We start from the raw sequence: 26837 nt of genomic DNA, 5'->3' as shown, positions 1-26837 counted from the left end.
GTTTCCTGAAACATCTAAAATACAAAGCAACAGAGCCTAGGGCACTTCCACTTATGGTCCTATAGCTTAGGGAAATTAAAATCAAAAAGATACACCCACCCAATGTTTGGGACGCCTCTGTTTACAAGAATCTCGTTTACCATACAAGTTCAATATCACAGAAAGTGAAAAATGGATAAAGATCTTGTGGTACTTACGTACAATGCAGTATCACTCAGCAATGAAATCTATGTCATCAGGCCCTTAGCAGCATAATGAGTGGATTCAGGTACGATGATTGTAACTGAAATAAGTCACACAGAAAAAGAAACATCATAAGATATCACTAATACACGGAATGTAAACTTGGCTACACAGGACCTGAATTCCAAAACAGAACAGGGTCTCAAATTGAGAAAACCAACTTATGCTTGCTTAAGGGGAAAGGTGAGTTGGGGTGCTGCATAAAACCAGAGATTGAAATGAGCACAGATAAAGTTCCTTAAGCCAAATATGGAATCGACAAGAGCTACTCCTTGGTCTACGAAATGGACTCAACACCCCATATTAAACGCCTAAGAATGTACCTGACTAGTAAGTATCTGAAAACCTATGGATTGCTATGTCTTCAAAAGAGAATCAAGCGTGTGTACAGGGGCATAAACGCAGCAGTGATAGGATTGGAGAGGTTCGGTGAGCAAATGAAGACCCTTTGAAGTCATATTGCATGGTACCCATTCCACGGGTTTCAACTCTCCAGGTTTAGGGTATTCTTCCTTCAGCTAAAACATGCATGTGGAACCTAGAGTATGATCAACCATGTGATCGGGAGTCGTGTTCAAATATGTCTCAGTTTTCCTCCCCTGGTACTCGGGTGCAACATTCCAGATGCTTTACTAACACTCTCTCGACTTGGAGAGTCACTCCCTTTAACCTCCTGTTTGGCCCAGTTTGCAATTTCTGCGGATGATGAACAGGAATAGGGAGAACCAATGAGAGACTAGCTGGAGGTGTCTGGACGGGCAAATTGAACTGTCATTTCCCACCAGGAAGAGGAATTAACCAAAGGCTCAGCATGCCGTTCCGGAACCAAATTAGGGCCTGAAACCATCCTGCGGTGTTACGGCAGCTCACAAGAAAGCGAGTTGAAGAAAGGAGCTCAGGGGCACTGTAATTCACAAACCTGCAGAGTTATAAATGACAGCTATCGTCCAGAAATATACTGAAGTAAGGCTGCCAAGAGGACTTGAAAGCGGGGCAGAATTGCAGGAAACCGATTTCAGGAGGTAGACTGGAATTGCATTGAAAGTATAGGAAAAGAGGCAGAACGTCCACAATGATGCACTTGGCCAAAAAGGGCATATGCCTTTTTTCCTGAATATATTCAGGAAAAAACGCATACGCCCTTTTTGGCCAACCAAGCAAGCTTGCAAAGAAATCTGCACTACAATGAAGTCTCACTTCCCTCCGGTCAAAAGGGCCATCTGAAAAAAGTGTAAAATCCAGAAAGGCAGGACAGGCCATGGAAAACTGGGAGCCTTGTTATGCTGATGGGCGGGATGTAAATTGCCAACAGACACTCGGGAGAAGTGTATGGTGTTTCCTGAAACATCTAAAAAACAAAGCAACAGAGCCTAGGGCAATTCCACTTATGGTCCTATAGCTTAGGGAAATTAAAATCAAAAAGACACAGCCACCCCAAAGTTTGGGACGCCTCTGTTTACAAGAACCTCGTTTACAGTACAAGTTCAACATCGCAGAAAGTGAAAAATGGATAAAGAAGTTGTGGTATTTACTTACAAAGCAATATCACTCAGCAATGAAATCTATGTCATCAGGCCCGTAGCAGCATAATGAGTGGATTCAGGTATGATGATTCTAACTGAAATAAGTCACACAGAAAAAGAAACATCATAAGATATCACTAATACACGGAATGTAAACTTGGCTACACAGGAACTGAATTCCAAAACAGAACAGGGTCTCAAATTTAGAAAACCAACTTATGCTTGCTTAAGGGGAAAGGTGAGTTGGGGTGCTGCATAAAACCAGAGATTGAAATGAGCACAGATAAAGTTCCTTAAGCCAAATATGGAATAGACAAGAGCTACTCCTTGCTCAATGAAATGGACTCAACACCCCATATTAAACGCCTAAGAATGTACCTGACTAGTAAGTATCTTAAAACCTATGGATTGCTATGTCTCCGAAAGAGAATCAAGCGAGTGTACAGGGGCATAAACGCAGCAGTGATAGGATTGGAGAGGTTCAGTGAGCAAATGAAGACCCTTTGAAGTCATATTGTAAGGTACCCATTCCACGGGTCTCAACTACCCAGGTTTAAGGTATTCTTCCTTCAGCTAAAACATGCATGTGGAACCTAGAGTATGATCAACCGTGTGAACGGGAGACGTGTTCAAATATGTCTCAGTTTTCGTACCCTGGTACTCGGGTGCAACATTCCAGACGCTTTACTAACACTCTCCCCACTTGGAGAGTCAGCGCCTTTAACCTCCTGTTTGGCCCAGTTTGCAATTTCTGCGGAAGATGAACAGGAATAGGGAGAACCAATGAGAGACTAGCTGGAGGTGTCTGGACGGGCAAATTTAACTCTCATTTCCCACCAGGAAGAGGAAATAACCAAAGCCTCAGCGTGCCGTGCCAGAACCAGATTAGGGCCTGAAGCCATCCTGCGGTGTTGCGGCCAGGTCACAAGAAAGCGAGTTGAAGAAAGGAGCTCAGGGGCACTGTAATTCACAAACCTGCAGAGTTATAAATGACAGCTATCGTCCAAAAATATACTGAAGTAAGGCTACCAAGAGGACTTGAAAGCGGGGCAGAATTGCAGGAAACCGATTTCAGGAGGTAGACTGGAATTGCATTGAAAGCATAGGAAAAGAGGCAGAAGGTCCACAATGATGCACTTGGCCAAAAAGGGCGTATGCGTTTTTTCCTGAATATATTCAGGAAAAAACGCATACGCCCTTTTTGGCCAACCAAGCAAGCTTGCAAAGGAAATCTGCACTACAATGAAGTCTCACTTCCCCCCGGTCAAAAGGGCCATCTGAAAAAAGTGTAAAATCCAGAAAGGCAGGACAGGCCATGGAGAACTGGGAGCCTTGTTATGCTGATGGGCGGGATGTAAATTGCCAACAGCCACTCGGGAGAAGTGTATGGTGTTTCCTGAAACATCTAAAAAGCAAAGCAACAGAGCCCAGGGCACTTCCACTTATGGTCCTATAGATTAGGGAAATTAAAATCAAAAAGACACAGCCACCCCAATGTTTGGTACGCCTCTGTTTACAAGAACTTCGTTTACCGTACAAGTTCAATATCACAGAAAGTGAAAAATGGATAAAGAACTTGTGGTACTTACGTACAATGCAGTATCACTCAGCAATGAAATCTATGTCATCAGGCCCGTAGCAGCATAATGAGTGGATTCAGGTACGATGATTCTAACTGAAATAAGTCACACAGAAAAAGAAACATCATAAGATATCACTAATACACGGAATGTAAACTTGGCTACACAGGACCTGAATTCCAAAACAGAACAGTGTCTCAAATTGAGAAAACCAACTTATGTTTGCTTAAGGGGAAAGGTGAGTTGGGGTGCTGCATAAAACCAGAGATTGAAATGAGCACAGATAAATTTCCTTAAGCCAAATATGGAATAGACAAGAGCTACTCCTTGCTCAACGAAATGGACACAACACCCCATATTAAACGCCTAAGAATGTACCTGACTAGTAAGTATCTTAAAACCTATGGATTGCTATGTCTCCGAAAGAGAATCAAGCGTGTGTACAGGGGCATAAACGCAGCAGTGATAGGATTGGAGAGGTTCGGTGAGCAAATGAAGACCCTTTGAAGTCATGTTGCACGGTACCCATTCCACGGGTCTCAACTCTCCAGGTTTAAGGTATTCTTCCTTCAGCTAAAACATGCATGTGGAACCCAGAGTATGATGAACCGTGTGAACGGGAGACGTGTTCAAATATGTCTCAGTTTTCCTCCCCTGGTACTCGGGTGCAACATCCAGACGCTTTACTAACACTCTCCCCACTTGGAGAGTCAGCGCCTTTAACCTCCTGTTTGGCCCAGTTTGCAATTTCTGCGGAAGATGAACAGGAATAGCGAGAACCAATGAGAGACTAGCTGGAGGTGTCTGGACGGGCAAATTTAACTCTCATTTCCCACCAGGAAGAGGAAATAACCAAAGGCTCAGCGTGCCGTGCCGGAACCAGATTAGGGCCTGAAGCCATCCTGGGGTGTTGCGGCCAGGTCACAAGAAAGCGAGTTGAAGAAAGGAGCTCAGGGGCACTGTAATTCACAAACCTGCAGAGTTATAAATGACAGCTATCGTCCAAAAATATACTGAAGTAAGGCTGCCAAGAGGACTTGAAAGCGGGGCAGAATTGCAGGAAACCGATTTCAGGAGGTAGACTGGAATTGCATTGAAAGCATAGGAAAAGAGGCAGAAGGTCCACAATGATGCACTTGGCCAAAAAGTGCATATGCCTTTTTTCCTGAATATATTCAGGAAAAAACGCATACGCCCTTTTTGGCCAACCAAGCAAGCTTGCAAACGAAATCTGCACTACAATGAAGTCTCACTTCCCTCCGGTCAAAAGGGCCATCTGAAAAAAGTGTAAAATCCAGAAAGGCAGGACAGGCCATGGAGAACTGGGAGCCTTGTTATGCTGATGGGCGGGATGTAAATTGCCAACAGACACTCAGGAGAAGTGTATGGTGTTTCCTGAAACATCTAAAAAACAAAGCAACAGAGCCTAGGGCACTTCCACTTATGGTCCTATAGCTTAGGGAAATTAAAATAAAAAAGACACAGCCACCCAAAGTTTGGGACGCCTCTGTTTACAAGAACCGCATTTACCATACAAGTTCAATATCACAGAAAGTGAAAAATGGATAAAGAACTTGTTGTACTTACGTACAATGCAGTATCACTCAGCAATGAAATCTATGTCATCAGGCCCGTAGCAGCATAATGAGTGGATTCAGGTATGATGATTCTAACTGAAATAAGTCTCACAGAAAATGAAACATCATAAGATATCAGTAATACACGGAATGTAAACTTGGCTGCACAGGAACTGAATTCCAAAACAGAACAGGGTCTCAAATTTAGAAAACCAACTTATGATTGCTTAAGGGTAAAGGTGAGTTGGGGTGCTGCATAAAACCAGAGATTGAAATGAGCACAGATAAATTTCCTTAAGCCAAATATGGAATAGACAAGAGCTACTCCTTGCTCAACGAAATGGACTCAACACCCCATATTAAACGCCTAAGAATGTACCTGACTAGTAAGTATCTTAAAACCTATGGATTGCTATGTCTCCAAAAGAGAATCAAGCGTGTGTACAGGGGCATAAATGCAGCAGTGATAGGATTGGAGAGGTTCGGTGAGCAAATGAAGACCCTTTGAAATCATATTGCATGGTACCCATTCCACGGGTCTCAACTCTCCAGGTTTAAGGTATTCTTCCTTCAGCTAAAACATGCATGTGGAACCCAGAGTATGATCAACCGTGTGAACGGGAGATGTGTTCAAATATGTCTCAGTTTTCCTCCCCAGGTACTCGGGTGCAACATTCCAGACGCTTTACTAACACTCTCCCCACTTGGAGAGTCAGCGCCTTTAACCTCCTGTTTGGCCCAGTTTGCAATTTCTGCGGAAGATGAACAGGAATAGCGAGAACCAATGAGAGACTAGCTGGAGGTGTCTGGACGGGCAAATTTAACTCTCATTTCCCACCAGGAAGAGGAAATAACCAAAGGCTCAGCGTGCCGTTCCGGAACCAGATTAGGGCCTGAAGCCATCCTGCGGTGTTGCGGCCAGCTCAAAAGAAAGCGAGTTGAAGAAAGGAGCTCAGGGGCACTGTAATTCACAAACCTGCAGAGTTATAAATGACAGCTATCGTCCAAAAATAGACTGAAGTAAGGCTGCCAAGAGGACTTGAAAGCGGGGCAGAATTGCAGGAAACCGATTTCAGGAGGTAGACTGGAATTGCATTGAAAGCATAGGAAAAGAGGCAGAACGTCCACAATGATGCACTTGGCCAAAAAGGGCGTATGCGTTTTTTCCTGAGTATATTCAGGAAAAAACGCATACGCCCTTTTTGGCCAACCAAGCAAACTTGCAAAGGAAATCTGCAATACAATGAAGTCTCACTTCCCCCCGGTCAAAAGGGCCATCTGAAAAAAGTGTAAAATCCAGAAAGGCAGGACAGGCCATGGAGAACAGGGACCCTTGTTATGGTGATGGGCGGGATGTAAATAGCCAACAGCCACTCGGGAGAAGTGTATGGTGTTTCCTGAAACATCTAAAAAGCAAAGCAACAGAGCCCAGGGCACTTCCACTTATGGTCCTATAGATTAGGGAAATTAAAATCAAAAAGACACAGCCACCCCAATGTTTGGGACGCCTCTGTTTACAAGAACTTCGTTTACCGTACAAGTTCAATATCACAGAAAGTGAAAAATGGATAAAGAACTTGTGGTACTTACGTACAATGCAGTATCACTCAGCAATGAAATCTATGTCATCAGGCCCGTAGCAGCATAATGAGTGGATTCAGGTACGATGATTCTAACTGAAATAAGTCACACAGAAAAAGAATCATCATAAGGTATCACTAATACACGGAATGTAAACTTGGCTACACAGGACCTGAATTCCAAAACAGAACAGGGTCTCAAATTTAGAAAACCAACTTATGATTGCTTAAGGGTAAAGGTGAGTTGGGGTGCTGCATAAAACCAGAGATTGAAATGAGCACAGATAAATTTCCTTAAGCCAAATATGGAATAGACAAGAGCTACTCCTTGCTCAACGAAATGGACTCAACACCCCATATTAAACGCCTAAGAATGTACCTGACTAGTAAGTATCTTAAAACCTATGGATTGCTATGTCTCCAAAAGAGAATCAAGCGTGTGTACAGGGGCATAAATGCAGCAGTGATAGGATTGGAGAGGTTCGGTGAGCAAATGAAGACCCTTTGAAATCATATTGCATGGTACCCATTCCACGGGTCTCAACTCTCCAGGTTTACGGTATTCTTCCTTCAGCTAAAACATGCACGTGGAACCCAGAGTATGATCAACCGTGTGAACGGGAGACGTGTTCAAATATGTCTCAGTTTTCCTCCCCTGGTACTCGGGTGCAACATTCCAGACGCTTTACTAACACTCTCCCCACTTGGAGAGTCAGCGCCTTTAACCTCCTGTTTGGCCCAGTTTGCAATTTCTGCGGAAGATGAACAGGAATAGCGAGAACCAATGAGAGACTAGCTGGAGGTGTCTGGACGGGCAAATTTAACTCTCATTTCCCACCAGGAAGAGGAAATAACCAAAGGCTCAGCGTGCCGTGCCGGAACCAGATTAGGGCCTGAAGCCATCCTGCGGTGTTGCGGCCAGCTCAAAAGAAAGCGAGTTGAAGAAAGGAGCTCAGGGGCACTGTAATTCACAAACCTGCAGAGTTATAAATGACAGCTATCGTCCAAAAATATACTGAAGTAAGGCTGCCAAGAGGACTTGAAAGCGGGGCAGAATTGCAGGAAACCGATTTCAGGAGGTAGACTGGAATTGCATTGAAAGCGTAGGAAAAGAGGCAGAACGTCCACAATGATGCACTTGGCCAAAAAGGGCGTATGCGTTTTTTCCTGAATATATTGAGGAAAAAACGCATACGCGCTTTTTGGCCAACCAAGCAAGCTTGCAAAGGAAATCTGCACTACAATGAAGTCTCACTTCCCCCCGGTCAAAAGGGCCATCTGAAAAAAGTGTAAAATCCAGAAAGGCAGGACAGGCCATGGAGAACTGGGAGCCTTGTTATGCTGATGGGCGGGATGTAAATTGCCAACAGCCACTCGGGAGAAGTGTATGGTGTTTCCTGAAACATCTAAAAAACAAAGCAACAGAGCCTAGGGCACTTCCACTTATGGTCCTATAGCTTAGGGAAATTAAAATCAAAAAGACACAGCCACCCCAAAGTTTGGGACGCCTCTGTTTACAAGAACCTCGTTTACAGTACAAGTTCAACATCGCAGAAAGTGAAAAATGGATAAAGAATTTGTGGTATTTACTTACAAAGCAATATCACTCAGCAATGAAATCTATGTCATCAGGCCCTTAGCAGCACAATGAGTGTATTCAGGTATGATGATTCTAACTGAAATAAGTCACACAAAAAAAGAAACATCATAAGATATCACTAATACATGGAATGTAAACTTGGCTACAAAGGAACTGAATTCCAAAACAGAACAGGGTCTCAAATGTAGAAAACCAACTTATGCTTGCTTAAGGGGAAAGGTGAGTTGGGGTGCTGCATAAAACCAGAGATTGAAATGAGCACAGATAAAGTTCCTTAAGCCAAATATGGAATAGACAAGAGCTACTCCTTGCTCAACGAAATGGACTCAACACCCCATATTAAACGCCGAAGAATGTACCTGACTAGTAAGTATCTTAAAACCTATGGATTGCTATGTCTCCGAAAGAGAATCAAGCGTGTGTACAGGGGCATAAACGCAGCAGTGATAGGATTGGAGAGGTTCAGTGAGCAAATGAAGACCCTTTGAAGTCATATTGTATGGTACCCATTACACGTGTCTCAACTCTCCAGGTTTAAGGTATTCTTCCTTCAGCTAAAACTTGCATGTGGAACCTAGAGTATGATCATCCATGTGAACGGGAGACGTGTTCAAATATGTCTCAGTTTTCGTACCCTTGTACTCGGGTGCAACATTCCAGACGCTTTACTAACACTCTCCCCACTTGGAGAGTCAGCGCCTTTAACCTCCTGTTTGGCCCAGTTTGCAATTTCTGCGGAAGATGAACAGGAATAGCGAGAACCAATGAGAGACTAGCTGGAGGTGTCTGGACGGGCAAATTTAACTCTCATTTCCCACCAGGAAGAGGAAATAACCAAAGGCTCAGCGTGCCGTGCCAGAATCAGATTAGGGCCTGAAGCCATCCTGCGATGTTGCGGCCAGGTCACAAGAAAGCGAGTTGAAGAAAGGAGCTCAGGGGCACTGTAATTCACAAACCTGCAGAGTTATAAATGACAGCTATCGTCCAAAAATATACTGAAGTAAGGCTGCCAAGAGAACTTGAAAGCAGGGCAGAATTGCAGGAAACCGATTTCAGGAGGTAGACTGGAATTGCATTGAAAGCATAGGAAAAGAGGCAGAACGTCCACAATGATGCACTTGGCCAAAAAGGGCGTATGCGTTTTTTCCTGAATATATTCAGGAAAAAATGCATACGCCCTTTTTGGCCAACCAAGCAAGCTTGCAAAGGAAATCTGCACTACAATGAAGTCTCACTTCCCCCTGGTCAAAAGGGCCATCTGAAAATGTGTAAAATCCAGAAAGGCAGGACAGGCCATGGAGAACTGGGAGCCTTGTTATGCTGATGGGCGGGATGTAAATTGCCAACAGACACTTGGGAGAAGTGTATGGTGTTTCCTGAAACATCTAAAAAACAAAGCAACAGAGCCTAGGGCACTTCCACTTATGGTCCTATAGCTTAGGGAAATTAAAATCAAAAAGACACAGCCACCCCAAAGTTTGGGACGCCTCTGTTTACAAGAACCTCGTTTACCGTACAAGTTCAACATCGCAGAAAGTGAAAAATGGATAAAGAAGTTGTGGTATTTACTTACAAAGCAATATCACTCAGCAATGAAATCTATGTCATCAGGCCCCTAGCAGCACAATGAGTGGATTCAGGTACGATGATTCTAACTGAAATAAGTCACACAGAAAAAGAAACATCATAAGATATCACTAATACACGGAATGTAAACTTGGCTACACAGGAACTGAATTACACAACAGAACAGGGTCTCAAATTTAGAAAACCAACTTATGCTTGCTTAAGGGGAAAGGTGAGTTGGGGTGCTGCATAAAAGCAGAGATTGAAATGAGCACAGATAAAGTTCCTTAAGCCAAATATGGAATAGACAAGAGCTACTCCTTGCTCAACGAAATGGACTCCACACCCCATATTAAACACCTAAGAATGTACCTGACTAGTAAGTATCTTAAAACCTATGGATTGCTATGTCTCCAAAAGAGAATCAAGCGTGTGTACAGGGGCATAAACGCAGCAGTGATAGGATTGGAGAGGTTCGGTGAGCAAATGAAGACCCTTTGAAGTCATATTGCATGGTACCCATTATTCGGGTCTCAACTCTCCAGGTTTAAGGTATTCTTCCTTCAGCTAAAAGATGCATGTGGAACCCAGAATATGATCAACCGTGTGAACGGGAGACGTGTTCAAATATGTCTCAGTTTTCCTCCCCTGGTACTCGGGTGCAACATTCCAGACACTTTACTAACACTCTCCCCACTTGGAGAGTCAGCGCCTTTAACCTCCTGTTTGGCCCAGTTTGCAATTTCTGCGGAAGATGAACAGGAATAGGGAGAACCAATGAGAGACTAGCTGGAGGTGTCTGGACGGGCAAATTTAACTCTCATTTCCCACCAGGAAGAGGAAATAACCAAAGGCTCAGCGTGCCGTGCCGGAACCAGATTAGGGCCTGAAGCCATCCTGCGGTGTTGCGGCCAGCTCAAAAGAAAGCGAGTTGAAGAAAGGAGCTCAGGGGCACTGTAATTCACAAACCTGCAGAGTTATAAATGACAGCTATCGTCCAAAAATATACTGAAGTAAGGCTGCCAAGAGGATTTGAAAGCGGGGCAGAATTGCAGGAAACCGATTTCAGGAGGTAGACAGGAATTGCATTGAAAGCATAGGAAAAGAGGCAGAACGTCCACAATGATGCACTTGGCCAAAAAGGGCGTATGCATTTTTTCCTGAATATATTCAGGAGAAAACGCATACGCCCTTTTTGGCCAACCAAGCAAGCTTGCCAAGGAAATCTGCACTACAATGAAGTCTCACTTCCCCACGGTCAAAAGGGCCATCTGAATAAAGTGTAAAATCCAGAAAGGCAGGACAGGCCATGGAGTACTGGGAGCCTTGTTATGCTGATGGGCGGGATGTAAATTGCCAACAGACACTCGGGAGAAGTGTATGGTGTTTCCTGAAACATCTAAAAAACAAAGCAACAGAGCCTAGGGCACTTCCACTTATGGTCATAGAGCTTAGGGAAATTAAAATCAAAAAGACACAGCCACCCCAAAGTTTGAGACGCCTCTGTTTACAAGAACCTCGTTTACGGTACAAGTTCAATATAGCAGAAAGTGAAAAATGGATAAAGAAGTTGTGGTACTTACGTACAATGCAGTATCACTCAGCAATGAAATCTATGTCATCAGGCCCTTAGCAGCATAATGAGTGGATTCAGGTATGATGATTCTAACTGAAATAAGTCACACAGAAAAAGAAACATCATAAGATATCAGTAATACACGGAATGTAAACTTGGCTACACAGGAACTGAATTCCAAAACAGAACAGGGTCTCAAATTTAGGAAACCAACTTATGCTTGCTTAAGGGGAAAGGTGAGTTGGGGTGCTGCATAAAACCAGAGATTGAAATGAGCACAGATAAAGTTCCTTAAGCCAAATATGGAATAGACAAGAGCTACTCATTGCTAAACGAAACGGATGCAACACCCCATATTAAACGCCTAAGAATGTACCTGACTTGTAAGTATCTTAAAACCTAGGGATTGCTATGTCTCCGAAAGAGAATCAAGCATGTGTACAGGGGCATAAACGCAGCAGTGATAGGTTTGGAGAGGTTCGGTGAGCAAATGAAGACCCTTTGAAGTCATATTGCATGGTACCCATCCACGGGTCTCAACTCTCCAGCTTTAAGGTATTCTTCCTTCAGCTAAAACATGCATGTGGAACCCAGAGTATTCTCAACCGTGTGAACGGGAGACGTGTTCAAATATGTCTCAGTTTTCGTACCCTGGTACTCGGGTGCAACATTCCAGACGCTTTACTAACACTCTCCCGACTTGGAGAGTCAGTCCCTTTAACCTCCTGTTTGGGCCAGTTGGCAATTTCTGCGGAAGATGAACAGGAATAGGGAGAACCAATGAGAGACTAGCTGGAGGTGTCTGGACGGGCAAATTTAACTCTCATTTCCCACCAGGAAGAGGAATTAACCAACGGCTCAGCGTACCGTGCCGGAACCAGATTACGGCCTGAAGCCATCCTGCGGTGTTGCGGCCAGCTCACAAGAAAGCGAGTTGAAGAAAGGAGCTCTGAGGCACTGTAATTCACAAACCTGCAGAGTTATAAATGACAGCTATCGTCCAAAAATATACTGAAGTAAGGCTGCCAAGAGGCCTTGAAAGCGGGGCAAAATTGCAGGAAACCGATTTCAGGAGGTAGACTGGAATTGCATTGAAAGCATAGGAAAAGAGGCAGAACGTCCACAATGAGGCACTTGGCCAAAAACGGCGTATGCGTTTTTTCCTGAATATATTCAGGAAAAAACGCATACGCCCTTTTTGGCCAACCAAGCAAGCTTGCAAAGGAAATCTGCACTACAATGAAGTCTCACTTCCCCCTGCTCAAAAGGGAAATCTGAGAAAAGTGTAAAATCCAGAAAGGCAGGACAGGCCATGGAGAATGGGACCCTTGTTATGCTGATGGGCGGGATGTAAATTGCCAACAGACACTGGGGAGAAGTGTATGGTGTTTCCTGAAACATTTAAAAAACAAAGCAACAGAGCCTAGGGCACTTCCACTTATGGTCCTATAGTTTAGGGAAATTAAAATCAAAAAGACACAGCCACCCCAAAGTTTGGATCCGCTCTGTTTACAAAAACCTCGTTTACAGTACAAGTTCAACATCGCAGAAAGTGAAAAATGGATAAAGAAGTTGTGGTATTTACTTACAATGCAGTATCACTCAGCAATGAAATCTATGTCATCAGGCCCGTAGCAGCATAATGAGTGGATTCAGGTATGATGATTCTAACTGAAATAAGTCACACAGAAAAAGAAACATCATAAGATATCACTAATACATGGAATGTAAACTTGGCTACACAGGAACTGAATTACACAACAGAACAGGGTCTCAAATTTAGAAAACCAACTTATGCTTGCTTAAGGGGAAAGGTGAGTTGGGGTGCTGCATAAAACCAGAGATTGAAATGAGCACAGATAAAGTTCCTTAAGCCAAATATGGAATAGACAAGAGCTACTCCTTGCTCAACGAAATGGACTCAACACCCCATATTAAACGCCTAAGAATGTACCTGACTAGTAAGTATCTTAAAACCTATGGATTGCTATGTCTCCGAAAGAGAATCAAGCATGTGTACAGGGGCATAAACGCAGCAGTGATAGGATTGGAGAGGTTCAGTGAGCAAATGAAGACCCTTTGAAGTCATATTGTATGGTACCCATTACACGTGTCTCAACTCTCCAGGTTTAAGGTATTCTTCCTTCAGCTAAAACTTGCATGTGGAACCTAGAGTATGATCATCCATGTGAACGGGAGACATGTTCAAATATGTCTCAGTTTTCGTACCCTTGTACTCGGGTGCAACATTCCAGACGCTTTACTAACACTCTCCCCACTTGGAGAGTCAGCGCCTTTAACCTCCTGTTTGGCCCAGTTTGCAATTTCTGCGGAAGATGAACAGGAATAGCGAGAACCAATGAGAGACTAGCTGGAGGTGTCTGGACGGGCAAATTTAACTCTCATTTCCCACCAGGAAGAGGAAATAACCAAAGGCTCAGCGTGCCGTGCCAGAATCAGATTAGGGCCTGAAGCCATCCTGCGATGTTGCGGCCAGGTCACAAGAAAGCGAGTTGAAGAAAGGAGCTCAGGGGCACTGTAATTCACAAACCTGCAGAGTTATAAATGACAGCTATCGTCCAAAAATATACTGAAGTAAGGCTGCCAAGAGGACTTGAAAGCGGGGCAGAATTGCAGGAAACCGATTTCAGGAGGTAGACTGGAATTGCATTGAAAGCATAGGAAAAGAGGCAGAACGTCCACAATGATGCACTTGGCCAAAAAGGGCGTATGCGTTTTTTCCTGAATATATTCAGGAAAAAACGCATACGCCCTTTTTGGCCAACCAAGCAAGCTTGCAAAGGAAATCTGCACTACAATGAAGTCTCACTTCCCCCCGGTCAAAAGGGCCATCTGAAAATGTGTAAAATCCAGAAAGGCAGGACAGGCCATGGAGAACTGGGAGCCTTGTTATGCTGATGGGCGGGATGTAAATTGCCAACAGACACTTGGGAGAAGTGTATGGTGTTTCCTGAAACATCTAAAAAACAAAGCAACAGAGCCTAGGGCACTTCCACTTATGGTCCTATAGCTTAGGGAAATTAAAATCAAAAAGACACAGCCACCCCAAAGTTTGGGACGCCTCTGTTTACAAGAACCTCGTTTACCGTACAAGTTCAACATCGCAGAAAGTGAAAAATGGATAAAGAAGTTGTGGTATTTACTTACAAAGCAATATCACTCAGCAATGAAATCTATGTCATCAGGCCCTTAGCAGCACAATGAGTGGATTCAGGTATGATGATTCTAACTGAAATAAGTCACACAGAAAAAGAAACATCATAAGATATCACTAATACACGGAATGTAAACTTGGCTACAGAGGAACTGAATTCCAAAACAGAACAGGGTCTCAAATGTAGAAAACCAACATATGCTTGCTTAAGGGGAAAGGTGAGTTGGGGTGATGCATAAAACCAGAGATTGAAATGAGCACAGATAAAGTTCCTTAAGCCAAATATGGAATAGACAAGAGCTACTCCTTGCTCAACGAAATGGACTCAACACCCCATATTAAACGCCTAAGAATGTACCTGACTAGTAAGTATCTTAAAACCTATGGATTGCTATGTCTCTAAAAGAGAAGCAAGCGTGTGTACAGGGGCATAAACGCAGCAGTGATAGGATTGGAGAGGTTCGGTGAGCAAATGAAGACCCTTTGAAGTCATATTGCATGGTACCCACTACACGGGTCTCAACTCTCCAGGTTTAAGGTATTCTTCCTTCAGCTAAAACATGCATGTGGATCCCAGAGTATGATCAACCGTGTGAACGGGAGACGTGTTCAAATATGTCTCAGTTTTCCTCCCCTGGTACTCGGGTGCAACATTCCAGACGCTTTACTAACACTCTCCCGACTTGGAGAGTCAGTCCCTTTAACCTCCTGTTTGGGCCAGTTTGCAATTTCTGCGGAAGATGAACAGGAATAGGGAGAACCAATGAGAGACTAGCTGGAGGTGTCTGGACGGGCAAATTTAACTCTCATTTCCCACCAGGAAGAGGAAATAACCAAAGGTTCAGCGTGCCGTACCGGAACCAGATTAGGGCCTGAAGCCATCCTGCGGTGTTGCAGCCAGGTCACAAGAAAGCGAGTTGAAGAAAGGAACTCAGGGGCACTGTAATTCACAAACCTGCAGAGTTATAAATGACAGCTATCGTCCAAAAATATACTGAAGTAAGGCTGCCAAGAGGACTTGAAAGCAGGGCAGAATTGCAGGAAACCGATTTCAGGAGGTAGACTGGAATTGCATTGAAAGCATAGGAAAAGAGGCAGAACGTCCACAATGATGCACTTGGCCAAAAAGGGCGTATGCGTTTTTTCCTGAATATATTCAGGAAAAAACGCATACGCCCTTTTTGGCCAACCAAGCAAGCTTGCAAAGGAAATCTGCACTACAATGAAGTCTGACTTCCCCCCGGTCAAAAGGGCCATCTGAAAAAAGTGTAAAATCCAGAAAGGCAGGACAGGCCATGGAGAACTGGGAGCCTTGTTATGCTGATGGGCGGGATGTAAATTGCCAACAGACACTCGGGAGAAGTGTATGGTGTTTCCTGAAACATCTAAAAAACAAAGCAACAGAGCCTAGGGCACTTCCACTTATGGTCCTATAGCTTAGGGAAATTAAAATCAAAAAGACACAGCCACCCCAAAGTTTGGGACGCCTCTGTTTACAAGAACCTCGTTTACCGTACAAGTTCAATATCACAGAAAGTGAAAAATGGATAAAGAAGTTGTGGTATTTACTTACAAAGCAATATCACTCAGCAATGAAATCTATGTCATCAGGCCCCTAGCAGAACAATGAGTGGATTCAGGTACGATGATTCTAACTGAAATAAGTCACACAGAAAAAGAAACATCATAAGATATCAGTAATACACGGAATGTAAACTTGGATACACAGGAACTGAATTACACAACAGAACAGGGTCTCAAATTTAGAAAACCAACTTATGCTTGCTTAAGGGGAAAGGTGAGTTGGGGTGCTGCATAAAAGCAGAGATTGAAATGAGCACAGATAAAGTTCCTTAAGCCAAATATGGAATAGACAAGAGCTACTCCTTGCTCAACGAAATGGACTCCACACCCCATATTAAACGCCTAAGAATGTACCTGACTAGTAAGTATCTTAAAACCTATGGATTGCTATGTCTCCAAAAGAGAATCAAGCGTGTGTACAGGGGCATAAACGCAGCAGTGATAGGATTGGAGAGGTTCGGTGAGCAAATGAAGACCCTTTGAAGTCATATTGCATGGTACCCATTACACGCGTTTCAACTACCAGTTTTATGGTATTCTTCCTTCAGCTAAAACATGCATGTGGAACCTAGAGTATGATCAACCATGTGATCGGGAGACGTGTTCAAATATGTCTCAGTTTTCGTACCCTGGTACTCGGGTGCAACATTCCAGACGCTTTACTAACACTCTCCCGACTTGGAGAGTCAGTCCCTTTAACCTCCTGTTTGGCCCAGTTTGCAATTTCTGCGGAAGGTGAACAGGAATAGGGAGAACCAATGAGAGACGAGCTGGAGGTGTCTGGTCGGGCAAATTTAACTCTCATTTCCCACCAGGAAGAGGAATTAACCAAAGGCTCAGCGTGCCGAGCCGGAACCAGATTAGGGCCTGAAACCATCATGCGGTGTTGCGGCCAGGTCACAAGAAAGCGAGTTGAAGAAAGGAGCTCAGGGGCACTGTAATTCACAAACCTGCAGAGTTATAAATGACAGCTATCGTCCAAAAATAGACTGAAGTAAGGCTGCCAAGAGGACTTGAAAGCGGGGCAGAATTGCAGGAAACCGATTTCAGGAGGTAGACTGGAATTGCATTGAAAGCATAGGAAAAGAGGCAGAACGTCCACAATGATGCACTTGGCCAAAAAGGGCGTATGCGTTTTTTCCTGAATATATTCAGGAAAAAACGCATACGCCCTTTTTGGCCAACCAAGCAATCTTGCCAAGGAAATCTGCACTACAATGAAGTCTCACTTCCCCCCGGTCAAAAGGGCCATCTGAATAAAGTGTAAAATCCAGAAAGGCAGGACAGGCCATGGAGAACTGGGAGCCTTGTTATGGTGATGGGCGGGATGTAAATTGCCAACAGCCACTCGGGAGAAGTGTATGGTGTTTCCTGAAACATCTAAAAAACAAAGCAACAGAGCCTAGGGCACTTCCACTTATGGTCCTATAGCTTAGGGAAATTAAAATCAAAAAGACACAGCCACCCCAAAGTTTGGGACGGCTCTGTTTACAAGAACCTCGTTTACAGTACAAGTTCAACATCGCAGAAAGTGAAAAATGGATAAAGAAGTTGTGGTACTCACGTACAATGCAGTATCACTCAGCAATGAAATCTATGTCATCAGGCCCGTAGCAGCATAATGAGTGGATTCAGGTACGATGATTCTAACTGAAATAAGTCACACAGAGACAACAACATCATAATATATCACTAACACACGGAATGTAAACCTGGCTACACAAGAACTGAATTCCAAAACAGAACAGGGTCTCAAATTTAGGAAACCAACTTATGCTTGCTTAAGGGGAAAGGTGAGTTGGGGTGCTGCATAAAACCAGAGATTGAAATGAGCACAGATAAAGTTCCTTAAGCCAAATATGGAATAGACAAGAGCTACTCCTTGCTCAACGAAATGGACTCAACACCCCATATTAAACGCCTAAGAATGTACCTGACTAGTAAGTATCTTAAAACCTATGGATTGCTATGTCTCCAAAAGAGAATCAACCATGTGTACAGGGGCATAAACGCAGCAGTGATAGGATTGGAGAGGTTCGGTGAGCAAATGAAGACGCTTTGAAGTCATATTGCATGGTAACCATTACACAGGTCTCAACTCTCCAGGTTTAAGGTATTCTTCCTTCAGCTAAAACATGCATATGGAACCCAGAGTATGATCAACCGTGTGAACGGGAGACGTGTTGCAATATGTCTCAGTTTTCCTCCCCTGGTACTCGGGTGCAACATTCCAGACGCTTTACTAACACTCTCCCCACTTGGAGAGTCAGCGCCTTTAACCTCCTGTTTGGCCCAGTTTGCAATTTCTGCGGAAGATGAACAGGAATAGGGAGAACCAATGAGAGACTAGCTGGAGGTGTCTGGACGGGCAAATTTAACTCTCATTTCCCACCAGGAAGAGGAATTAACCAAAGGCTCAGCGTGCCGTGACGGAACCAGATTAGGGCCTGAAGCCATCCTGCGGTGTTGCGGCCAGCTCAAAAGAAAGCGAGTTGAAGAAAGGAGCTCAGGGACACTGTAATTCACAAACCTGCAGAGTTATAAATGACAGCTATCGTCCAAAAATATACTGAAGTAAGGCTGCCAAGAGGACTTGAAAGCGGGGCAGAATTGCAGGAAACTGATTTCAGGAGGTAGACTGGAATTGCATTGAAAGCATAGGAAAAGAGGCAGAAGGTCCACAATGATGCACTTGGCCAAAAAGGGAATATGCGTTTTTTCCTGAATATATTCAGGAAAAAATGCATACGCCCTTTTTGGCCAACCAAGCAAGCTTGCAAAGGAAATCTGCACTACAATGAAGTCTCACTTCCCCCCGGTCAAAAGGGCCATCTGAAAAAGTGAAAAATCCAGAAAGGCAGGACACGCCATGGAGAACTGGGAGCCTTGTTATGCTGATGGGGGGGATGTAAATTGCCAACAAACACTTTGGAGAAGTGTATGGTGTTTCCTGAAACATCTAAAAAACAAAGCAACAGAGCCTAGGGCACTTCCACTTATGGTCCTATAGCTTAGGGAAATTAAAATCAAAAAGACACAGCCACCCCAAAGTTTGGGACGCCTCTGTTTACAAGAACCGCATTTACCGTACAAGTTCAATATCACAGAAAGTGACAAATGGATAAAGAACTTGTTGTACTTACGTACAATGCAGTATCACTCAGCAATGAAATCTATGTCATCAGGCCCGTAGCAGCATAATGAGTGCATTCAGGTACGATGATTCTAACTGAAATAAGTCACACAGAAAAAGAAACATCATAAGATATCACTAATACCCGGAATGTAAACTTGGCTACACAGGAACTGAATTCCAAAACAGAACAGGGTCTCAAATTTAGAAAACCAACTTATGCTTGCTTAAGGGGAAAGGTGAGTTGGGGTGCTGCATAAAACCAGAGATTAAAATGAGCACAGATAAAGTTCCTTAAGCCAAATATGGAATAGACAAGAGCTACTCCTTGCTCAACGAATCGGACTCAACACCGCATATTAAACGCCTAAGAATGTACCTGACTAGTAAGTATCTTAAAACCTATGGATTGCTATGTCTCCGAAAGAGAATCAAGCGTGTGTACAGGGGCATAAACGCAGCAGTGATAGGATTGGAGAGGTTCGGTGAGCAAATGAAGACCCTTTGAAGTCATATTGCATGGTACCCATTCCAAGGGACTCAACTCTCCAGGTTTAAGGTATTCTTCCTTCAGCTAAAACATGCATGTGGAACCCAGAGTATGATCAACCGTGTGAACGGGAGACGTGTTCAAATATGTCTCAGTTTTCCTCCCCTGGTACTCGGGTGCAACATTCGAGACGCTTTACTAACACTCTCCCCACTTGGAGAGTCAGCGCCTTTAACCTCCTGTTTGGCCCAGTTTGCAATTTCTGCGGAAGATGAACAGGAATAGGGAGAACCAATGAGAGACTAGCTGGAGGTGTCTGGACGGGCAAATTTAACTCTCATTTCCCACCAGGAAGAGGAAATAACCAAAGGCTCAGCGTGCCGTGCCAGAACCAGATTAGGGCCTGAAGCCATCCTGCGGTGTTGCGGCCAGCTCACAAGCAAGCGAGTTGAAGAAAGGAGCTCAGGGACACTGTAATTCACAAACCTGCAGAGTTATAAATGACAGCTATCGTCCAAAAATAGACTGAAGTAAGGCTGCCAAGAGGACTTGAAAGCGGGGCAGAATTGCAGGAAACCGATTTCAGGAGGTAGACTGGAATTGCATTGAAAGCATAGGAAAAGAGGCAGAACGTCCACAATGATGCACTTGGCCAAAAAGGGCGTATGCGTTTTTTCCTGAATATATTCAGGAGAAAACGCATACGCCCTTTTTGGCCAACCAAGCAAGCTTGCAAAGGAAATCTGCACTACAATGAAGTCTGACTTCCCCCCGGTCAAAAGGGCCATCTGAAAAAAGTGTAAAATCCAGAAAGGCAGGACAGGCCATGGAGAACTGGGAGCCTTGTTATGCTGATGGGCGGGATGTAAATTGCCAACAGACACTCGGGAGAAGTGTATGGTGTTTCCTGAAACATCTAAAAAACAAAGCAACAGAGCCTAGGGCACTTCCACTTATGGTCCTATAGCTTAGGGAAATTAAAATCAAAAAGACACAGCCACCCCAAAGTTTGGGACGCCTCTGTTTACAAGAACCTCGTTTACCGTACAAGTTCAATATCACAGAAAGTGAAAAATGGATAAAGAAGTTGTGGTATTTACTTACAAAGCAATATCACTCAGCAATGAAATCTGTGTCATCAGGCCCTTAGCAGCACAATGAGTGGATTCAGGTATGATGATTCTAACTGAAGTAAGTCACACAGAAAAAGAAACATCATAAGATATCAGTAATACATGGAATGTAAACTTGGCTACACAGGAACTGAATTACAGAACAGAACAGGGACTAAAATTGAGAAAACCTACTTATGCTTGCTTAAGGGTAAAGGTGAGTTGGGGTGCTGCATAAAACCAGAGATTGAAATGAGCACAGATAAAGTTCCTTAAGTCAAATATGGAATAGACAAGAGCTACTCCTTGCTCAACGAAATGGACTCAACACCGCATATTAAACGCCTAAGAATGTACCTGACTAGTAAGTATCTTAAAACCTATGGATTGCTATGTCTCCGAAAGAGAATCAAGCATGTGTACAGGGGTATAAACGCAGCAGTGATAGGATTGGAGAGGTTCGGTGAGCAAATGAAGACCCTTTGAAGTCATATTGCATGGTACCCATTACACGGGTCTCAACTCTCCAGGTTTAAGGTATTCTTCCTTCAGCTAAAACATGCATGTGGAACCCAGAGTATGATCAACCATGTGAACGGGAGACGTGTTCAAATATGTCTCAGTTTTCCTCCCCTGGTACTCGGGTGCAACATTCCAGACGCTTTACTAACACTCTCCCGACTTGGAGAGTCAGTCCCTTTAACCTCCTGTTTGGCCCAGTTTGCAATTTCTGCGGAAGATGAACAGGAATAGCGAGAACCAATGAGAGGCTAGCTGGAGGTGTCTGGACGGGCAAATTTAACTCTCATTTCCCACCAGGAAGAGGAAATAACCAAAGGCTCAGCGTGCCGTACCGGAACCAGATTAGGGCCTGAAGCCATCCTGCGGTGTTGCGGCCAGCTCAAAAGAAAGCGAGTTGAAGAAAGGAGCTCAGGGGCACTGTAATTCACAAACCTGCAGAGTTATAAATGACAGCTATCGTCCAAAAATAGACTGAAGTAAGGCTGCCAAGAGGACTTGAAAGCGGGGCAGAATTGCAGGAAACCGATTTCAGGAGGTAGACTGGAATTGCATTGAAAGCATAGGAAAAGAGGCAGAACGTCCACAATGATGCACTTGGCAAAAAGGGCGTATGCGTTTTTTCCTGAATATATTCAGGAAAAAACACATACGCCCTTTTTGGCCAACCAAGCAAGCTTGCAAAGGAAATCTGCACTACAATGAAGTCTCACTTCCCCCCGGTCAAAAGGGCCATCTGAAAAAAGTGTAAAATCCAGAAAGGCAGGACAGGCCATGGAGAACTGGGAGCCTTGTTATGCTGATGGGCGGGATGTAAATTGCCAACAGACACTCGGGAGAAGTGTATGGTGTTTCCTGAAACATCTAAAAAACAAAGCAACAGAGCCTAGGGCACTTCCACTTATGGTATTATAGCTTAGGGAAATTATAATCAAAAAGACACAGCCACCCCAAAGTTTGGGACGCCTCCGTTTACAAGAACCTCGTTTACCGTACAAGTTCAATATCACAGAAAGTGAAAAATGGATAAAGAACTTGTGGTACTTACGTACAATGCAGTATCACTCAGCAATGAAATCTGTGTCATCAGGCCCTTAGCAGCACAATGAGTGGATTCAGGTATGATGATTCTAACTGAAATAAGTCACACAGAAAAAGAAACCTCATAAGATATCAGTAATACACGGAATGTAAACTTGGCTACACAGGAACTGAATTACAGAACAGAACAGGGTTTCAAATTTAGAAAACCAACTTATGCTTGCTTAAGTGTAAAGGTGAGTTGGGGTGCTTCATAAAACCAGAGATTGAAATGAGCACAGATAAAGTTCCTTAAGCCAAATATGGAATAGACAAGAGCTACTCCTTGCTCAACGAAATGGACTCAACACCCCATATTAAACGCCTAAGAATATACCTGACTAGTAAGTATCTTAAAACCTATGGATTGCTATGTCTCCAAAAGAGAATCAAGCATGTGTACAGGGGCATAAATGCAGCAGTGATAGGATTGGAAAGGTTCGGTGAGCAAATGAAGACCCTTTGAAGTCATATTGCATGGTACCCATTACACGGGTCTCAACTCTCCAGGTTTAAGGTATTCTTCCTTCAGCTAAAACATGCATGTGGAACCCAAGTATGATCAACCATGTGAACGGGAGACGTGTTCAAATATGTCTCAGTTTTCCTCCCCTGGTACTCGGGTGCAACATTCCAGACGCTTTACTAACACTCTCCCCACTTGGAGAGTCAGCACCTTTAACCTCCTGTTTGGCCCAGTTTGCAATTTCTGCGGAAGATGAACAGGAATAGCGAGAACCAATGAGAGGCTAGCTGGAGGTGTCTGGACGGGCAAATTTAACTCTCATTTCCCACCAGGAAGAGGAAATAACCAAAGGCTCAGCGCGCCGTACCGGAACCAGATTAGGGCCTGAAGCCATCCTGCGGTGTTGCGGCCAGCTCAAAAGAAAGCGAGTTGAAGAAAGGAGCTCAGGGGCACTGTAATTCACAAACCTGCAGAGTTATAAATGACAGCTATCGTCCAAAAATAGACTGAAGTAAGGCTGCCAAGAGGACTTGAAAGCGGGGCAGAATTGCAGGAAACCGATTTCAGGAGGTAGACTGGAATTGCATTGAAAGCATAAGAAAAGAGGCAGAACGTCCACAATGATGCACTTGGCCAAAAAGGGCGTATGCGTTTTTTCCTGAATATATTCAGGAAAAAACGCATACGCCCTTTTTGGCCAACCAAGCAAGCTTGCAAAGGAAATCTGCACTACAATGAAGTCTCACTTCCCCCCGGTCAAAAGGGCCATCTGAAAAAAGTGTAAAATCCAGAAAGGCAGGACAGGCCATGGAGAACTGGGAGCCTTGTTATGCTGATGGGCGGGATGTAAATTGCCAACAGACACTTGGGAGAAGTGTATGGTGTTTCCTGAAACATCTAAAAAACAAAGCAACAGAGCCTAGGGCACTTCCACTTATGGTCCTATAGCTTAGGGAAATTAAAATCAAAAAGACACAGCCACCCCAAAGTTTGGGACGCCTCTGTTTACAAGAACCTCGTTTACAGTACAAGTTCAACATCGCAGAAAGTGAAAAATGGATAAAGAAGTTGTGGTACTTACTTACAAAGCAATATCACTCAGCAAAGAAATCTGTGTCATCAGGCCCTTAGCAGCACAATGAGTGGATTCAGGTATGATGATTCTAACTGAAGTAAGTCACACAGAAAAAGAAACATCATAAGATATCAGTAATACACGGAATGTAAACTTGGCTACACAGGAACTGAATTACAGAACAGAACACGGACTCAAATTGAGAAAACCAACTTATGCTTGCTTAAGGGTAAAGGTGAGTTGGGGTGCTGCATAAAACCAGAGATTGAAATGAGCACAGATAAAGTTCCTTAAGTCAAATATGGAATAGACAAGAGCTACTCCTTGCTCAACGAAATGGACTCAACACCGCATATTAAACGCCTAAGAATGTACCTGACTAGTAAGTATCTTAAAACCTATGGATTGCTATGTCTCCGAAAGAGAATCAAGCATGTGTACAGGGGTATAAACGCAGCAGTGATAGGATTGGAGAGGTTCGGTGAGCAAATGAAGACCCTTTGAAGTCATATTGCATGGTACCCATTCCACGGGTTTCAACTACCCAGGTTTAAGGTATTCTTCCTTCAGCTAAAACATGCATGTGGAACCTAGAGTATGATCAACCATGTGATCGGGAGACGTGTTCAAATATGTCTCAGTTTTCATACCCTGGTACTCGGGTGCAACATTCCAGACGCTTTACTAACACTCTCCCCACTTGGAGAGTCAGTCCCTTTAACCTCCTGTTTGGCCCAGTTTGCAATTTCTGCGGAGATGAACAGGAATAGCGAGAACCAATGAGAGGCTAGCTGGAGGTGTCTGGACGGGCAAATTTAACTCTCATTTCCCACCAGGAAGAGGAATTAACCAAAGGCTCAGCGTGCCGTGCCGGAACCAGATTAGGGCCTGAAGCCATCCTGCGGTGTTGCGGCCAGCTCAAAAGAAAGCGAGTTGAAGAAAGGAGCTCAGGGGCACTGTAATTCACAAACCTGCAGAGTTATAAATGACAGCTATCGTCCAAAAATATACTGAAGTAAGGCTGCCAAGAGGACTTGAAAGCGGGGCAGAATTGCAGGAAACCGATTTCAGGAGGTAGACTGGAATTGCATTGAAAGCATAGGAAAAGAGGCAGAACGTCCACAATGATGCACTTGGCCATAAAGGGCGTATGCGTTTTTTCCTGAATATATTCAGGAAAAAACGCATACGCCCTTTTTGGCCAACCAAGCAAGCTTGCAAAGGAAATCTGCACTACAATGAAGTCTCACTTCCCCCCGGTCAAAAGGGCCATCTGAAAAAAGTGTAAAATCCAGAAAGGCAGGACAGGCCATGGAGAACTGGCAGCCTTGTTATGCTGATGGGCGGGATGTAAATTGCCAACAACCACTGGGGAGAAGTGTATGGTGTTTCCTGAAACATCTAAAAAACAAAGCAACAGAGCCTAGGGCACTGCCACTTATGGTCCTATAGCTTAGGGAAATTAAAATCAAAAAGACACAGGCACCCCAAAGTTTGGGACGCCTCTGTTTACAAGAACCTCGTTTACAGTACAAGTTCAACATCACAGAAAGTGAAAAATGGATAAAGAACTTGTGGTACTTACGTACAATGCAGTATCACTCAGCAATGAAATCTATGTCATCAGGCCCGTAGCAGCATAATGAGTGGATTCAGGTACGATGATTCTAACTGAAATAAGTCACACAGAAAAAGAAACATCATAAGATATCACTAATACACGGAATGTAAACTTGGCTACACAGGAACTGAATTACAGAACAGGACAGGGTCTCAAATTTAGAAAACCAACTTATGCTTGCTTAAGGGGAAAGGTGAGTTGGGTGCTGCATAAAACCAGAGATTGAAATGAGCACAGATAAAGTTCCTTAAGCCAAATATGGAATAGACAAGAGCTACTCCTTGCTCAACGAAATGGACTCAACACCGCATATTAAACGCCTAAGAATGTACCTGACTAGTAAGGATCTTAAAACCTATGGACGGCTATGTCTCCGAAAGAGAATCAAGCATGTGTACAGGGGCATAAACGCAGCAGTGATAGGATTGGAGAGGTTCGGTGAGCAAATGAAGACCCTTTGAAGTCATATTGCAACGTACCCATTCCACGGGTTTCAACTACCCAGGTTTTAGGTATTCTTCCTTCAGCTAAAACATGCATGTGGAACCCAGAGTATGATCAACCATGTGATCGGGAGACGTGTTCAAATATGTCTCAGTTTTCCTCCCCTGGTACTCGGGTGCAACATTCCAGACGCTTTACTAACACTCTCCCCACTTGGAGAGTCAGCGTCTTTAACCTCCTGTTTGGCCCAGTTTGCAATTTCTGCGGAAGATGAACAGGAATAGCGAGAACCAATGAGAGACTAGCTGGAGGTGTGTGGACGGGCAAATTTAACTCTCATTTCCCACCAGGAAGAGGAAATAACCAAAGGCTCAGCGTGCCGTTCCAGAACCAGATTAGGGCCTGAAGCCATCCTGCGGTGTTGCGGCCAGGACACAAGAAAGCGAGTTGAAGAAAGGAGCTCAGGGGCACTGTAATTCACAAACCTGCAGAGTTATAAATGACAGCTATCGTCCAAAAATATACTGAAGTAAGGCTGCCAAGAGGACTTGAAAGCGGGGCAGAATTGCAGGAAACCGATTTCAGGAGGTAGACTGGAATTGCATTGAAAGCATAGGAAAAGAGGCAGAACGTCCACAATGATGCACTTGGCCAAAAAGGGCGTATGCGTTTTTTCCTGAATATATTCAGGAAAAAACGCATACGCCCTTTTTGGCCAACCAAGCAAGCTTGCAAAGGAAATCTGCACTACAATGAAGTCTCACTTCCCCCCGGTCAAAAGGGCCATCTGAAAAAAGTGTAAAATCCAGAAAGGCAGGACAGGCCATGGAGAACTGGGAGCCTTGTTATGCTGATGGTCGGGATGTAAATTGCCAACAGACACTCGGGAGAAG

This window comes from Stenella coeruleoalba (genome assembly GCF_951394435.1).
Source record: "Stenella coeruleoalba genome assembly, contig: scaffold_208, whole genome shotgun sequence".
Lineage (NCBI taxonomy): Eukaryota > Metazoa > Chordata > Mammalia > Artiodactyla > Delphinidae > Stenella > Stenella coeruleoalba.
This window is presented reverse-complemented; position numbering follows the sequence as displayed.